General features: G+C 38.5%; 1 pseudogene; it reads left to right on the top strand.

Moving 5' to 3' along the window:
* Positions 1-797: 797 nt before the first annotated feature.
* On the top strand, positions 798-5948 carry LOC117918092 (annotated as a pseudogene).
* The last annotated feature ends 12730 nt before the right edge of the window (positions 5949-18678 follow it).

Below are 18678 nucleotides of genomic sequence, written 5' to 3' on the forward strand. Positions count from 1 at the left end.
ATTTCATAGGATTGAGACAGTGTATCCCCTTGGGTGATCCAAAGGACATATGATCATGAAATATGTGGTCACAGTAATTATTTAGTGGAATTTGACATTTGCTCCTTAGAGTTAGAGTATGTCAGTTGATCACATAATAAGTGAGATCTATAACTCAAGGATTTGAGAGATAATCTTGATAGGTGATAGTACTAACTTGTTAGATTACGGACACCAGCTCATAGGAAGTCTGCATACAGTGGATAGTAGGTCATGGACCTGAGCACTTGGTGTCTCGTTGTAATTTACATAGGAAACTGGAGTACAGTTGATTCTCTATAGTGGGATGTTGAGTCAATTTCATAATTTGATTATGAGGGAGCTAATACTTCTATGGGTCCCAGTGGTCCCCGCTCTAAGCTCATATTCCTTGATGGCATGGTTTTATGAGGGTTGGATCGGTTTTTAGTTCACTTTTGTGCCTAAGGGCATTTTGGTAATTATGCAAGGTTGCATAGGGATAAGTGAGTGGCATCTTTGGATTGGGATAATGAATTAATTAAGGTCTTGTATGGTTAATTAATCAATTAGCAACCTTTTTGGGTTAGATTAAGTGACCTAAGCCCTTGGTGGACTTAAGTCACTTAAGCCCAATAAGAAGCCTATAAATACCCCTTTAGGGGTTAGGGTTTCAATCTCTTACCATTCTCTCCTTTAGTCTAAAGAGAGAACACTAGTCTTCACCCTTGAGATCTTCACCATCTCAGTGCTTAGACATAAGGAAGAGTCATCGGGCGAAAGATCATAGTGTTTACGAGATGTATTACAACTTTGAAGTTATTTACATCGATTGGAATCGATCTAGGAACATTCAGATCAAAGGTATGTGGCTTTACTCTTTAGATCTATGTTTTCTATGGTATTCTTATTGTTTTTGAATACTTGTTTATCTATTGCGATAGATTTAGAGAGTCTAAAAATAGATTTGCGTGCACCCTACACGGTCCAGGGCATGGGAACAGAGCAATTCAAGGTTCCCAACAACAGGTATTAGAGACATAGGGTAGGTTCTAGCATGTTAGATCTATTCTAGGGTGTGCTTACTCTGTTTTGCAAGGTTATTTTATTCATCCCATGGCCTTAAGGGATGAATGAATGAAATTATTCATTCAATTAAATGTATTAATATATTTGGATTGATTGAATATTATTGATTCAATTGTTTGAATGAAAATGAATGGATATGATATTTTATTATTGTTCTCTAGATTGGGTTGTACACCCCATAAGGGTATAGGATTTTTATTTGGTTGTAAAAATCTCTGATTTTCAATGGATGGGTTTGTAAGCTCCTTTACAGGAGCATAGGAATTTTTATTATTGTAAAATTTTCATTTTTTAGTATCCAACTATGGAGACCCAAGAGGAAAGAAGGAATCTTGAAAGTTCTTTTTGAGATTCAATGGTGGTTAAAGGAAAAAAAAGAAATCTTGGAAGTTCTTCATTTAAGATCCATGCTAGCACAATGACATTGACTTGAAATTTAATTGGGACTATCTCCCAGTAGTTTCTTAGGGCAAGACACATATGGATTTGAATCTTAGGAAGTCAAGAATCCAATGGTTCAAGTGGATTGCAATTCGAAGTTAAAGTGAGGGAGATATGACCGAATGAAGCAAGGCTGCGCAAAGTGCATGGTAGCACAGTGATGTCAACTTTGAGCCAAAATCGCAGCCACTTCCAGAAGGTTTCTTGGGTAAAATCACATATTATTTTGAAGCTTAGGAAATCAAGAATCCAATGCTTTAAGAAAATTGCAATTTGGAGTTGAAACCAGGGAGATATGGCCAATTGAAGCAAAGCTGCGCAAGGAGCATGCTGTTACGAGCCCAATTCTTTTTGGTTGTTCGGGCTGAATTTTGGGCCTCTTCTTGGGCTCAATTGTTGGTGGCAATTGGGCTATTTGGGTTTTCTATTTTCACTAACCCAATTTTTGGTTGCAAGGCTATTTTTGGTAATTTGGATTTTATCCAAATTTTAATTACCAAATATGCAATAGGATCTCTAAAGCCATGGGAAAGGTTTCTATTTATTTATTCCTTTTGTTTTTATTATATGCTCTTGTTTGATTGCATATGTGACCTCAAGATATTTTGGTATTCTTAATTGGAAATATATTTTCATGTTTTTTTTTTCAAAATTGGAAAACTAATTAAATTGGAATGTGCATGGTTACATGGTTAAGATATTTTATTTTAAAGAAAAAGATAAGTTGGAAAAGGATTAAGAGTTTTCTTCCCTTTTAAAATTAATTCTTAGAGATTTTAATTTTATTTAAAATCTTCTCAAATCTTTGAGATCTCTAAGAATAAAATCTTTCTTTTAAGGAAAGGCTCTTATTTTTCAAATCTTTATAAAATAGTATAGTTCCTATTTTGCATAGGATTTCAAATTGAAAGAAAATAAGTTAATTTTGGAAATTCATGATAGCTAATTTATAATTAAGAAGGGTTATCAAAATAATTATTAGAACCTAAAGAAATTTTTTTGGTATTCTTAGTAAATTTTCATGAGAAAATATTTTCCAAGATTATTTATTTAAATTAGTTGTTGCTAAGAAGAATGTTATTTCTTTAGAACTATCTGTTTATTAAACTTGAAGAGGTTTTCTTGTTCTTTCTCGGTGAGAGAAGGAAAACTATACCTATAGTTGGTCTTCCAGGCTCTCTCCCCGGAGAGAATGAGGAAACCGTTCTATTTGGATAGTTCAATGATAAGGAATAAAAGAGCAATTCTTTTAGCATAGGAATCTCAGTTTAAAAGATAAATAGTGGATTGGAAAATCTCATGATAGAGAATTTATGATAAGAAGGGTTACCAAAATAACTTTGGAAAGTTTTAGTAATTTAATGAAGATATAAAATATTTTGAAAATACTTTCCAAAGTGGATTATTTAATTCCTTTTTGGAAATAAATATTTTTGGGAGTTTTTCATAGAGAATATTTTATTCATTAAGGAATTTGTAGACCCTCAATTTTGTCCCTTTAGCACATGTCTTTAAATTCACTTCCAGTGCTCCACGGTAGTTCCTTGGTGGCCCATTACTACTCGTATGACTTACCATTTTCTGAGTCACCTCGGAGACTTTGGTTAAGGGATTATCTGACCCTTTATTGTGATACTCGGTAGTCTTGATTTAGACTAGACTTCACTTAGGCACCCTTGACCCATTTAGGCACCCTAAGCCTATTTAGATACATTAGGCCCATTAGGTCCACCTTGGCCCACTTAGTCTCACCTTGGCCCATTAAGACTTTTTTTTTTTTTTTTAGTGTGACTTGTATGACTTGTATGGCCCGCATGGGATTGACTGTTTTATTTCATTTCATTTTATTATGTTTTACTTTATTTATTTTTATTTTATTTTAATCTTTGATAGGTTGTAAGATTGCTAACTTTTTATTTTTATTTTTATTTTTTTTATTCTCTCTATTTTCGTTTTTTTATGGTTTGGCAAGAGAATGGGGGCTAGATTCAAATCTCACTAAGGTATGTGCACTCAAAAAGGTAAGAAAAATATTTTGTGAGGGAAAAAAGAATTAATGTGGCTGCATACATATGGAAATAAGAGATCCTAAAGAAGCATTCTGATTTTCGAAAAATGAAAGGAAATAGAAGAAAGGAAAGTGGATTTTTTTTAGCATATTGGGTTTGAGAGGCTGATACAAATATAAGTGAAAAGGAGTATTCTTTTGGGGGGGATTCCGGGATTTTCTTGAGGAGAAGCACAGAGGGAAGTACAGGCAGCACGTATTGGAGTTTTGGTAGGGAGAAGAAGGAAGATAGCAGGAAAGGAGATTTTTTTAAGAAAACTTTCAGCACGCATTGGAGGATCGTCTTGAAGAGAGGCATAGAAGAGAGGGACTTGGAGCACGCATTGAGAACGGAGTGGAATTGGAAAAGAGAAGCAATCTTTGCCTCTTTAAGAGAAGTTCTAAGGTAAGTTTTCTGAGGATTTTTATCTTTTTTATTATTTATTTTATTTTTATTTTTGGCTTATATCCCTACTCTATGTTCTTCATCCTCTCATTTTATGATTTGGGACATTGTTTGCTTGGTGGGTTGAAGATGGAAGAAACTTCATGCGAACTTTATTGATTTCTGGTTCTTATTTATGCTTACTGATATGGTTTCATTCCTCGCTATTCTTTTTTCTTTTTTTTTTTATTATCATTTTTTATCATATGAACTCAGTGAGACTCTGTTTTATGGAATATTATTTGATGATATTGGTTGCCTTATTTCTCTTTTACTCCTCCCACCAACCTAAGCCCCTAGATTAACACTTGAAATGGGGCCACGTTAATTGGCATCCTTTGCTTATTCCTATGTGTTTATCCATGTCCTCTGTTCCCCTATTCATATTATCTTCCAATCCTTGTATGTATATTTGGGTGTGTATTCGGGACCGATAGAAGTACTGATATGAAAGATAAAGTGTGTAGCACACGCAGTGTGCTCAGTGTATTCCTGGTAGACTACGGAGAATGAAGGGTAGTGATGGAGATTCAAATCGTGTGAATTTGGTTGAATTACAGAAGAAGGCTACCACTTTGAATCTTCTCTACGTAGCATATTGGGATTAAAAGAGTTCCACGCATAGTCCATGATGAAGACAGCCTGCAAGCATAAATGGGTATCCCACGTGGCTATCAGACTAAATGAGATTCCCATACAAGTCTGCACCTTTGTGAGAGACGTGTCGCTATTGAAGAAGCAGCCGCATCCTTGAGACTGTCTGCGCACAAGGAGAATCTCCAGGGGGCTTTGAAGAACTTTACTGGCAACACTGATGGTGGCAGCAACTTTGCCAACGGCGAGGTTGATCAGTTTGTTGCCAATGAAAGCATCAACAGTTTTGGGTTCAAAGTACACGTCAAGGATTTGCCGCCATTATTTGAAGTCGATGATGTCATTGAGCTTGATTGCATGGCAATTTATGGGAAAGAGAAACAAGAAGTGTTTGAGGTTATGAGCAGATCGCATGACAGAATTAATCTCACTGTCAATATATGGACTTTCCCTAAACAGACTAAATGCATAACTCGAATGTCTAATCGCAATCAGCCGACGAACTCAACCGGAATGAAAAAAGAAAAAGAAAAAAAAAAGAAAAATTATTCCACTCTAAAAAGTAACAAATTGCATGGATTCATAAAAAAATTAGTCGATCCAGTGTTTCCTTGATAAATAGAGCCAAAAAGAGCATGCAGCACCCAGTACTACTGTTTCATTGTCCATTGGTTAATCTCTACCAAATGGCTCCCAAGAGTCTCCTTGGTTTGGGCTTCTCCTTTCTGCTTCTTCTTCAAGGAGCTGTTTCAGTTGATTATGGATCAACCCTCACCAAATCTATATTGTATTTTGAAGCTCAAAGAATCAGGGAAGTTGCCTTTTAACCAGAGAGCTAAATGGCGAGGAGACTCTGCCTTGAAGGATGGCGGTGATGCTGGGGTTGATCTAGTGGGAGGATACTATAATGCTGGAGACAACGTGAAGTTTGGATTTCCCCAAGCATTTACAGTGACGATGCTTTCATGGAGTGTTATCGACTTCGGGTCACGGCTATCAGCCAAGAAGGAACTGGACAATGCTCTTGCTGCCATTAAATGGGGGACAGACTACTTCATAAAAGCTCACCCGCAGGCTAATGTTCTATACGGCCAAGTTGGAGATGGTGATGCAGATCATGCATGCTGGGAACGACCCGAAGACATGACCACGCCTAGAACTTCTTACAAGATCGATGAGCAACACCCGGGTTCGGACCTTGCTGGAGAAACTGCGGCTGCATTTGCTGCTGCATCCATTGCCTTTAGTAAATCAGATCCTGACTATTCTTCCCAACTTTTAGACCATGCCAAGCAGTTATTTGATTTTGCAAACAGTCACCAAGGCATGTATTAGAACAGCATTCCACAAGCGCACTTCTACTCTAGCACTGTATTTCAGAATGAACTGGTGGTGAAAAGCCAATAAATGTCAACGGTGGGAAGTCAGCAAATTTCAGCCGATTATATATCAATGCTCAAGAGAATTGATTCCCGTGATTATTGAATCTTATGCTCAAAAGGATGTACAACGCCAAGAATATCGACATGGTGATGATTAAATATGTCAACTAAATATGAGTTTATGGAAGTGGGGGTGGAAGTTCCTGTGAACCATGGGTAGAGAAGTCCTCAGGTTAGTGAACTAAAGGAGGATAATTTGGATGATATATGCAACCAAAGGTCTATATCGACATTCGACAGAGTAAACCTATTATATATGATGAGTTTGCTGGTCTTGCTAAGAAAGAAAATGTGAAACTTGAGAAAGAGAAGTGATGAAACCTTAGCAGTGAGAATTTAATTTGGAATACAAAAAGCTTGTCCACGCAGAAAATTGGGAATTTTGGACCTTCTGTTCAGTATCTAACCACTGTCGGGGACAATCCAGTTGAGTTTACAAAATTAAGTTGCCTTTTTTATTGAAGCATTTGACAACTGAACACCTTCATGGTGAATTGGCTGCTAGATCACCTACAGCTGATCATGTTGAGTCTTTTAATACCACTCAAACCTATGGCGGGTTTGAGGCTGCTACTGATGATACAGAACAAAACACAAGTCACCTTCGAGCTATATATCCATAACATGATTGCCCTGCCCAAATAATGCAAAGATAGCTATCGAAATTGTGAATCTCCCTATCTTTCAAGTCTTTGATGTGGTGCTAGCAATGGGGTCCATTAAGAGTCAATTTGCGTTAATGATTATAAAAAATAAAAAAAAAAAAAAAAAAAAGCTTTCCTTTGTGACATGCCATGGACATTATTAACGAACGCTGCATTTGTGCCTACATTCTGGAGGATTTTTAGAAGCACTCTTATCCAAGGTGATTCAATTGTGTTGACTCTCAGTCAGGCTCAAGAAGTTGTGAATTAAAAAGTTTAGGATTCGGTCCAGATTTCCTCTTTTTTCGAAGGGTGGTTTGTCATTGTAGTTGAAATGAAAAACATCAAGAGCGCAAAAAGAGGGTTCAAAATTATTCAAATCAGGGTTAAAGCGGACTGAATTGACTTTTGATTTGAATATTAAAGAAAGATAAATGAATCTCCAAATTTGTGGCTGAGATGGCTAAAAGACTTAAAGCAATGGAAGGCAAAGTAATAGAGTTTCGAATTAACGCATGCCTCAGGTTCCATGAAAAGGGGTGTAGGTCCCCTCAGCTAGACCTAGAAGCATTATTCCAGGTTCGGCAGAGTCTCAAACAAGGAACCAGATGGGCAACTTATATGATCAGAAAGCACAGACATTAAAGGAAAATTCAGGGAAAACGAGTTATAGAACAGGAAACTTAATCTGAAATTGAGCATTACGTCTTCACCAGAAGCTTCTGTTGATAATTCAGGTTGTGATCCTGAGAAACTAGAGTTGTATTGAAGCCCTTTTTTTAGATGATGTGGCACCCTAAAATCTAGTGAACATGGGCTCAGAAACGAACACATTCAGTTTCTTTCTAGACAACCAGTGGTCTACAGAATCCTCCCTATGCAATCTGTTTCAACCATTTAGTCTCAAGTGCACCTCCAGACCTCACTCATATAGTGGTCACCTTGCCACACATCATACTCCTCCTAATGTTTCTCCTCATTTTTTTTATTTATTTTTATTTTTTATTTTTTTTTTGTTATCTTGCACATTTTAAATCTGGATTTCAAAATCTTTTCCGGTCAAAAATAACTCTAGTTTTATTTAAAATTCCCGAGAAGTTTCTAGGCATAAAATCCAAATTTTAACATACTATTTGCTGCCACTTTCCCTTTCGGCATGCATTTTTATCATCTTCAACTATTTTATGATTTTCTCGATTTTTCAACAAGCATGAACAAAATTCATGATTCCAAATAATGGAATTTATAGAATCAATTCATGCAAAATTAATTAGGGCTTTGGTGGGGGGCCCGACATTCATGAAATTTTCCTCAATATTGTTTGTTTGATTGTGCTTCCTCTATATGGATATGTGAGATTATTTTACACTTATTATTGAGCTAACCTTATTTCTCACTTTAGCGCACAACTTGCTGTCCAGGTATGCTCTCTACCACCACACTTTCCAAAATTTCATGAATATGCATGCCATTGCTCTGTTTGGTGTCATACTTGATTGTCTTGATATTTATTTGATTGTTTGATCATATTTGATGAAGATGCATGTTGTATGATACATCATTTAAATTAACTATCGATGTTTTATGATAGCGCTTGAGAAGCGGTCCAGGTACACATCCTAACCTTTCTTTATTATGATTTGATCTTGTTTGGCATGCTATTTTTTTGGAACCACCTAGCCTACTTAGGTATCCATAATTAACCGATTAATTGCCACGTTTCCCTCAACTTAGTTAGTAGAGACCTTTTTAGGGATTAGAGGGGTGCTACCTCCTAGAGGTACCTTCCCAATAAGTAACCTGATCCCCGGACCAAGACTCGGGTTTTTCAAAGACATGCCTTTTTTCCAAAAATTATGGAGTCACATTTTAGGGTTTTTCTTTCTTGTTTTATTTTCCCTTTAAAATAAAAATAAAATAAGTGGCGACTCCAATTTCTCTAAAAATTAATTTTTCACAAATAAAAAAGCGAGTCTCGCCGATCGAGTGGGGACGCACGTGAAAAATGCGGGTCCACAAATTGGCGACTCCACTGGGGATTTTGAGGATCAAGCTTGAACACTAGTTGAGAAAAATGTGGCATTTAATTAGTCGATTAGTGGGTACCTCTTTTTTTTAGGCAAGGTGATTTGGTTAGCTTGCTTGATTGCTTTGCTATCTTAACATGTTTGATTGCCTTGGATGATCACTTGATTGTTTTGCTCACTTTAGCATGATTCACTCTCACATATGTTAGATAGGACTTTGTTTGTTAGATATTTATTTGCTTTGCATGACTGTTTGATGTGATCACTTAACTATTTGTTCACTTTAGCATGATTCGCTCTCACATATGTTAGATAAGACTTTGTTTGTTAGATATTCATTTGCTTCGCATGACTGTTTGATGTGATCACTTGATTGTTTTGCTCACTTTAGCATGATTCACTCTCACATATGCTAGAGAGGACTTTGATTTTATGATATTTATCTGCTTTGCATGACTGCTTGTTACATGACGACCCTTTCTCTTACATGTTCGTATGATTGCTTGTCTTTGTTCACTATCTCACTTTAGATCTTAGGATTTTCGGATGCACCCACATCCTTCATTGTGCACTTTAGATTATCCTTGAGTGTTGAGAGATGGGAGAGCCTTCACCATTAAGAAACCCCCTGGGAATGCGAGGAAGTGCATGTGTGGAGGTGATGACCACCTTGCATGGAAGCACCCGTCTCCTTGGAGGCGTGCAGAGGGTTGCGTACCACCGGAGGGTACGATCGCTTCTGCTAGGGATCCTTTGACCCACCCATTTTATCCTATAGAGCCGCCTTAACCTTGTAGGTTAGCCTAGACCCAATTAAGATTTCATTCCTACACGTGGGTGCATCTGTGGACCTTCAGAGCTGCCTTGGTCATAATTGGGTTCAGTTATCCTCTTCATGGTCTCCTTTTGGTGTGCTCAGAGATTGGTATATGTTTGAGTCTCAGTTGGGCCACCTTTCTGCATTGTGATTAGTGTGTTTCCACCTCTTCTGAGCTTCCTTCATGTCATTTCTCTTTCCGTGTCTTTGTACCTTATAGGAATGTTATTCGCTTCAGTTTAGATTCGACTTTTTATATTAGAGTTGGAGATAGATTGGTCAATGTTTCAAAGCAGTCAGGTATGGATCCTCAGCATGATACAGTTGATCGACTTACAGTCACTATGACTTTATTCAAGATGCATTAGCAGGTTTGAGCTAGATGATTGATGGACAGTGAGATAGATAGTATCCAGTTCAGGATGAGATGTCGTATGATTCATTACCCCCCACCCCCACCACCCAGTTAGCCAGTGACATTGTTGAGGGTGACTTCGTACATATGATGAGTTTAGTGGATTATGAGTCAAATTTTATCAGATGAGAGTTCTTATAGAGGACGTTAGTTTTCTCAGATGGGAGATTTGATTGACATGATTTTCTTCATGACGAGCATGAGATGGACGTATGGGATGATAGTTGGATGCTTGGAACATATTAGCCAGAGATAGTTCACTCTCTTGATATGCTTGAGATCTTCATTGTTGAGAGTTCAGAAGAGATTTAGTTTATTTATGTTGGGGCATCCCGCTTATGTTGATGATATGTTTGGGGACGATATTAGCCCGGTTATGGTCATGGAGATTCATCTATTCCAGGAGACCCTATGGACTTACTTGGAGTACACCACTTGTCATTAGAGAGTTGACCCTAGAGAGGAAATATGATTGACATATCTGGATAGAGACAGGTTCTCAAACCCTACCAATGTGGATTAGTTGAAGAAGTATTACATTTGAGACCATGGTCGCAGGATGGGTGGCCATCATTTCGGTTAGCCTTGCACCTTATCACCTTTATTGACATATTAAACCGTTGCTAGCCCATTGAGCCTCACGTGGTATGTTATAGCCTTATTTCTTTCTTATAGCTTTGATTACCATTTCTACACCCGGGTTGGGGCCCTTTGATGTATATGCATGCTTTGCTAGGAAAGTCTCATGAGCTTTACACTTATAGGCCTATCTTCTCATTCTTGTTACCGTCCCCTTATCGCCTCGTTTGTTCTATTTCACTATCATTACATTTTCATTCTCTTTCTTGCGTTTATCATTATTTGCTTCATCTTATCTATTCTATTTCTTGGGTTGATGATTCTTCACATCTTGGTGCAACAGAGGGCAGTCATATCACTCCATCCATCCCATTATTTAGCATTGATTCGGAGATTTTAGTCTGAGAGGTTGTCTCGTGGGTTGGGGTTCATGTATTCATCAGTGATTTGAGAGAGTTTATTCATTTCTTGTATCTTTCCCATTGGAGTTTGACTTATTGATGATCAGAACATGCGCTAAAAAAAAAAAAAAAAAAAAAAAAAAAAAAAAGAAACAAAAAAAAAAAAAAAAAAAAAAAAAAGAAAAAAACGCAATGATATGTTTGTGTATGGTATCTTGCTCCATTGGGCACTTATATCACCTTTTGAGGTCTATTTACTGGGTATATTTGTCGTTGTGGGTTCTGGTGAGATTTTTATATGAGTTTTCACTCCTTGAGCCACTCTTGTTATACATTTGGAGTGTTAGGGATTCATGTGAGAGTTCTATGGTATCCTCCGCTTCTTGGACCATGGTTGATATGTATTAGGTATGAGAGATGAGCGACCTTTTACTAGGGTCTCCGGATCATTGTCTAACTCATCATTCCATCATTGGTGATATGACTTTCCTTTATTATACTAACATGGGTTGATCATCATCTATTCTACTTTCTCATTGCCTTCTTTTGTATCCCATTACCTCTTTCCAGATATTCATTCCACCTTTTATCTATTCCCTACATATTGATACACGTTTTTTTTATTCGATACCTTCTTCACATCGTTCACATGTTTCATTGATGGTTTGACTACTCATCTTTCTCTCATTTCGCCATCGACATTTCCTTTGGTTACCTTTAGGTCCATGGCTCATGAGATTTTTCTATGCATTACATCTTGTACACGAGGGTATGGGTTTGATCATTGGGTATTTGAGCCTAGTTTCCCTTCACTTCTTTCACCCTATCACCTTGACCTACGTTACGTCCCGTGTCTCAAGACCACCCTGAGGCCATGAGATCAGATGTTATCTTTGACAGCCTCTACTTAGGTTGGTGTTTGGGATTTGGTTGATATATAGATGTTGTCATGTTTCTTCTTTTGGGAGATGCTTCTTTGATGCTTGGAGGTGATTTGGTGATGGATGTGGATGATTGTTTCATCTTACGGATGATATTTGATGTTGTCTGGCTTCTACTGTACATCGGATATCCACACTGGGGCATTTTCCCCTTTCATTTGGTTGAGATGAGCCCCTAGTGGAGCACTTTCTTTGAGCCTGGACATTTTCATTGATCTGAGATTCCTAGTGGAGTATGTTGAGATGGCATTAGTTTTAGTGGAGCATTGTTGAGTTCATTGACAACTTTCATGATTATAGGTTCCATTTGCGGAGTATTCCTGAGATAGACTAGTGGATTATTACTGAGTTAGAGGCAGTTTTCAGTGCAGTGTATAGATCTGGCATACTGGGGCATATTTTCCCATTTTGAGGTTACCAGATTCCTATCAGATTCAGTCAGGGATTCATTATAGACATGTTTCTACTCTTGAGATTACCACACTCCTTATCATTTTGGCTATTCATTTGAGATTAGATTTAGAGTGTCTCCTTTGAGGCATTGGTCGATACTTCATTCTGACTTCTTAGCAGATTATTGTTGAGTTGAGGATAGTTGATTGATGATGTTGGATTCATCCTTTGGTTGTGTATTAGATATCCACACTGGGACATATATCCCCCTTCCTCTGAGGTTCTTATCTGTTATTGGGCGGTATGACTATCTTCATTCATGGTCATAGAGATGTTTGATTGATTTTGACAGATTCTTTATTGTACGTCAGATATTCATACTGGGGCATATTGCCCTTTCCATGATGAGATTGTGTTTAGACAGCGGTGCATAGATGGATGATCATTGTTAGTTGTTTGCCTCACGACTTCGACATCAGATATCCATACTGGGGCATATTCCCCTCTCCTTGATGAGATTTTGTTCGCGCAGTGGTATGAGGATGTATGATTAGTGGCGGTTGTTTACCTCATGACTTTGATATTGGATCTTATACTGGGGCATTTTTTCCCATTTTCTTTGAGTATCCTTGAGATTGGGACAGTAGCCAGTTTGGTTTCAGATTGAGTACTAGCTCAGAGCTTTCGATGATTGACTGTATCAGGACCCCCCTATATGGATTTGTTGAGATAGAGATGGATCACATCAGATTTCACCTGAGGAGCATGGGTGGATCCTTTAGCTAGATGTTCATGAGATGGATTTGTTTTCGATCATCGTTGTTATCTTGTCGATTGGATTATCCAGATGAGCAGCACTTTATGCACTTTGAGGTTTACTTTTAGATGAGCCATGATATACACTCTTTGAGATTTACCTTTTGAGATTCATCGACAGAGCAGCTTTTCAGACATAGAGGGTTCCTTCAGTTTAGACTTTTCAAAGGTTTGTCATGATGCATCAATTTCTGACCCATTGATTCTAGCAGATGATTGGTTTACTGGTTGTTTCAGAAGTGTGAGCACCCTGGATACTGGGGCATATTTCCCTTCTTGGTTTCAGTAGTCCGACCCTTGACATTTTGAGTATATGGCTTTGAGCCAATTTATTTCATGTCTACTTTCGAGTTGGTCTTCTCTATTATTCCCTTTTAGGCCCTGAGCCTGATAGCCCTGAGTTATTCATTCCTTCTAGACCCCGAGTCTTATAGCCCTGAGCATTCTTTTTCCCTTAGGCCCTGAGCCTCGTAGCCCTGAGCTCTCATTTCCCATAGACCCAGAGTCTTTCCAGCTCTTAGCTGAGCTTTCATCATTTGGTCGCCCATGAGTGGTTTGACCTGGAGTTTGCGTATCGCATTCTCCTTCTAGCCGATCAGTCATAGAGCCCGGAGCTCATAGCCCTGAGCTATTCATCGACCTAGAGTCATTTTCCATTTTGACCCAGAGTCATTCTTTCCTAGTTAGAGCCCAGAGCTCTCGACCCAGAGTCATTTTCCATCTTGACCCAGAGTCATTCATAGCACCCCGAGCCCAGAGCTCACGACCCGGAGTCATTTGCATCATTCACATCCCTAAGATGTTTCGTTTTCATCATTCTAGACACTTGTGAGTGGCCTCGACCCGGCACCTTGAGTCGGAAAGTATCCTGATCGGCTATCTATTTAGAGCCCAGAGCTCTCGACCCAGAGTCATTTTCCATCTTGACCTAGAGTCATTCTTTCCTATTTAGAGCCCAGAGCTCTCGACCCAGAGTCATTTTCCATCTTGACCCAGAGTCATTCTTTCCTATTTAGAGCCTAGAGCTCTCGACCCAGAGTCATTTTCCATTTTGACCCAGAGCCATTCTTTCTTAGTTAGAGCCTAGAGCTCTCGACCCAGAGTCATTTTCCATTTTGACCCAGAGTCATTCTTTCCTATTTAGAGCCTGGAGCTCTCGACCCAGAGTCATTTTCCATCTTGACCTAGAGTCATTCTTTCCTATTTAGAGCCTAGAGCTCTCGACCCAGAGTCATTTTCCATTTTGACCCGGAGTCATTCTTTCCTAGTTAGAGCCCAGAACTTTCGACTCAGAGTCATTTTCCATCCTGACCTAGAGTCATTCTTTCCAATTAGAGCCCTGAGCCCATGACCCCGAGTCATTTATCCTATTTTAGACCTAGAGTCGTTCATCTTGTCCATGAACCAGATTCATTCATCTCATCCATGACTTTGAGTCATCCTTTTCACCTTTTTCCATCTTTGTGCTACTCGTCACATACCGTTCTCTCTTTATTGTCATTCCCCCCACATAGAGTTATCCAATCCATGTCGTTGAGACCCCATCTTTTGACCTTACCTCTTCATGTGCTAAGACAAAATCTCTGGTCCTTCTTCAATTCTTCAATATAGTTCACTTCATTCCGCTCATTACTCGTGTTTCTACTCACATTCTCTACACTCGTGATCTATACCGAAGAGGGGCATATTTGTAGACCCTCAATTTTGTCCCTTTAGCACATGTCTTTAAATTCACTTCCAGTGCTCCACGGTAGTTCCTTGGTGGCCATTTACTACTCGTACGACTTACCATTTTCTGAGTCACCTCGGAGACTTTGGTTAAGGGATTATCTGACCCTTTATTGTGATACTCGGTAGTCTTGATTTAGACTAGACTTCACTTAGGCACCCTTGACCCATTTAGGCACCCTAAGCCTATTTAGATACATTAGGCCCATTAGGTCCACCTTGGCCCACTTAGTCTCACCTTGGCCCATTAAGACTTTTTTTTTTTTTTTTTTTAGTGTGACTTGTATGACTTGTATGGCCCGCATGGGATTGACTGTTTTATTTCATTTCATTTTATTATGTTTTACTTTATTTATTTTTATTTTATTTTAATCTTTGATAGGTTGTAAGATTGCTAACTTTTTATTTTTATTTTTATTTTTTTTATTCTCTCTATTTTCGTTTTTTATGGTTTGGCAAGAGAATGGGGGCTAGATTCAAATCTCACTAAGGTATGTGCACTCAAAAAGGTAAGAAAAATATTTTGTGAGGGAAAAAGGAATTAATGTGGCTGCATACATATGGAAATAAGAGATCCTAAAGAAGCATTCTGATTTTCGAAAAAGGAAAGGAAATAGAAGAAAGGAAAGTGGATTTTTTTTAGCATATTGGGTTTGAGAGGCTGATACAAATATAAGTGAAAAGGAGTATTCTTTTGGGGGGGGATTCCGGGATTTTCTTGAGGAGAAGCATAGAGGGAAGTACAGGTAGCACGTATTGGAGTTTTGGTAGGGAGAAGAAGGAAGATAGCAGGAAAGGAGATTTTTTTAAGAAAACTTTCAGCACGCATTGGAGGATCGTCTTGAAGAGAGGCATAGAAGAGAGGGACTTGGAGCACGCATTGAGAACGGAGTGGAATTGGAAAAGACAAGCAATCTTTGCCTCTTTAAGAGAAGTTCTAAGGTAAGTTTTCTGAGGATTTTTATCTTTTTTATTATTTATTTTATTTTTATTTTTGGCTTATATCCCTACTCTATGTTCTTCATCCTCTCATTTTATGATTTGGGACATTGTTTGCTTGGTGGGTTGAAGATGGAAGAAACTTCATGTCAACTTTATTGATTTCTAGTTCTTGTTTATGCTTACTGATATGGTTTCATTCCTCGCTATTCTTTTTTCTTTTTTTTTTATTATTATTTTTTATCATATGAACTCAGTGAGACTCTGTTTTCTGGAATATTATTTGATGATATTGGTTGCCTTATTTCTCTTTTACTCCTCCCACCAACCTAAGCCCCTAGATTAACACTTGAAATGGGGCCACGTTAATTGGCATCCTTTGCTTATTCCTATGTGTTTATCCATGTCCTCTGTTCCCCTATTCATATTATCTTCCAATCCTTGTATGTATATTTGGGTGTGTATTCGGGACCGATAGAAGTACTGATATGAAAGATAAAGTGTGTAGCACACGCAGTGTGTAGCACACGCAGTGTGCTCAGTGTATTCCTGGTGGACTACAGAGAATGAAGGGTAGTGATGGAGATTCAAATCTTGTGAATTTGGTTGAATTACAGAAGAAGGCTACCACTTTGAATCTTCTCCACGTAGCATATTGGGATTAAAAGAGTTCCACGCATAGTCCATGATGAAGACAGCCTGCAAGCATAAATGGGTATCCCACGTGGCTATCAGACTAAATGATATTCCCATACAAGTCTGCACCTTTGTGAGAGACGTGTCGCTATTGAAGAAGCAGCCGCATCCTTGAGACTGTCTGCGCACAAGGAGAATCTCCAGGGGGCTTTGAAGAACTTTACTGGCAACACTGATGGTGGCAGCAACTTTGCCAACGGCGAGGTTGATCAGTTTGTTGCCAATGAAAGCATCAGCAGTTTTGGGTTCAAAGTACACGTCAAGGATTTGCCGCCATTATTTGAAGTCGATGATGTCATTGAGCTTGATTGCATGGCAATTTATGGGAAAGAGAAACAAGAAGTGTTTGAGGTTATGAGCAGATCGCATGACAGAATTAATCTCACTGTCAATATATGGACTTTCCCTAAACAGACTAAATGCATAACTCGAATGTCTAATCGCAATCAGCCGACGAACTCAACCGGAATGAAAAAAGAAAAAGAAAAAAAAAAAAAAATTATTCCACTCTAAAAAGTAACAAATTGCATGGATTCATAAAAAAAATTAGTCGATCCAGTGTTTCCTTGATAAATAGAGCCAAAAGAGCATGCAGCACCCAGTACTACTGTTTCATTGTCCATTGGTTAATCTCTACCAAATGGCTCCCAAGAGTCTCCTTGGTTTGGGCTTCTCCTTTCTGCTTCTTCTTCAAGGAGCTGTTTCAGTTGATTATGGATCAACCCTCACCAAATCTATATTGTATTTTGAAGCTCAAAGAATCAGGGAAGTTGCCTTTTAACCAGAGAGCTAAATGGCGAGGAGACTCTGCCTTGAAGGATGGCGGTGATGCTGGGGTTGATCTAGTGGGAGGATACTATAATGTTGGAGACAACGTGAAGTTTGGATTTCCCCAAGCATTTACAGTGACGATGCTTTCATGGAGTGTTATCGACTTCGGGTCACGGCTATCAGCCAAGAAGGAACTGGACAATGCTCTTGCTGCCATTAAATGGGGGACAGACTACTTCATAAAAGCTCACCCGCAGGCTAATGTTCTATACGGCCAAGTTGGAGATGGTGATGCAGATCATGCATGCTGGGAACGACCCGAAGACATGACCACGCCTAGAACTTCTTACAAGATCGATGAGCAACACCCGGGTTCGGACCTTGCTGGAGAAACTGCGGCTGCATTTGCTGCTGCATCCATTGCCTTTAGTAAATCAGATCCTGACTATTCTTCCCAACTTTTAGACCATGCCAAGCAGTTATTTGATTTTGCAAACAGTCACCAAGGCATGTATTAGAACAGCATTCCACAAGCGCACTTCTACTCTAGCACTGTATTTCAGAATGAACTGGTGGTGAAAAGCCAATAAATGTCAACGGTGGGAAGTCAGCAAATTTCAGCCGATTATATATCAATGCTCAAGAGAATTGATTCCCGTGATTATTGAATCTTATGCTCAAAAGGATGTACAACGCCAAGAATATCGACATGGTGATGATTAAATATGTCAACTAAATATGAGTTTATGGAAGTGGGGGTGGAAGTTCCTGTGAACCATGGGTAGAGAAGTCCTCAGGTTAGTGAACTAAAGGAGGATAATTTGGATGATATATGCAACCAAAGGTCTATTAGTAAACCTATTATATATGATGAGTTTGCTGGTCTTGCTAAGAAAGAAAATGTGAAACTTGAGAAAGAGAAGTGATGAAACCTTAGCAGTGAGAATTTAATTTGGAATACAAAAAGCTTGTCCACGCAGAAAATTGGGAATTTTGGACCTTCTGTTCAGTATCTAACCACTGTCGGGGACAATCCAGTTGAGTTTACAAAATTAAGTTGCCTTTTTTATTGAAGCATTTGACAACTGAACACCTTCATGGTGAATTGGCTGCTAGATCACCTACAGCTGATCATGTTGAGTCTTTTAATACCACTCAAACCTATGGCGGGTTTGAGGCTGCTACTGATGATACAGAACAAAACACAAGTCACCTTCGAGCTATATATCCATAACATGATTGCCCTGCCCAAATAATGCAAAGATAGCTATCGAAATTGTGAATCTCCCTATCTTTCCAGTCTTTGATGTGGTGCTAGCAATGGGGTCCATTAAGAGTCAATTTGCGTTAATGATTATAAAAAAAAAAAAAAAAAAAAAAAGCTTTCCTTTGTGACATGCCATGGACATTATTAACGAATGCTGCATTTGTGCCTACATTCTGGAGGATTTTTAGA

Source organism: Vitis riparia, chromosome 7, assembly GCF_004353265.1.
Source record: "Vitis riparia cultivar Riparia Gloire de Montpellier isolate 1030 chromosome 7, EGFV_Vit.rip_1.0, whole genome shotgun sequence".
NCBI lineage: Eukaryota > Viridiplantae > Streptophyta > Magnoliopsida > Vitales > Vitaceae > Vitis > Vitis riparia.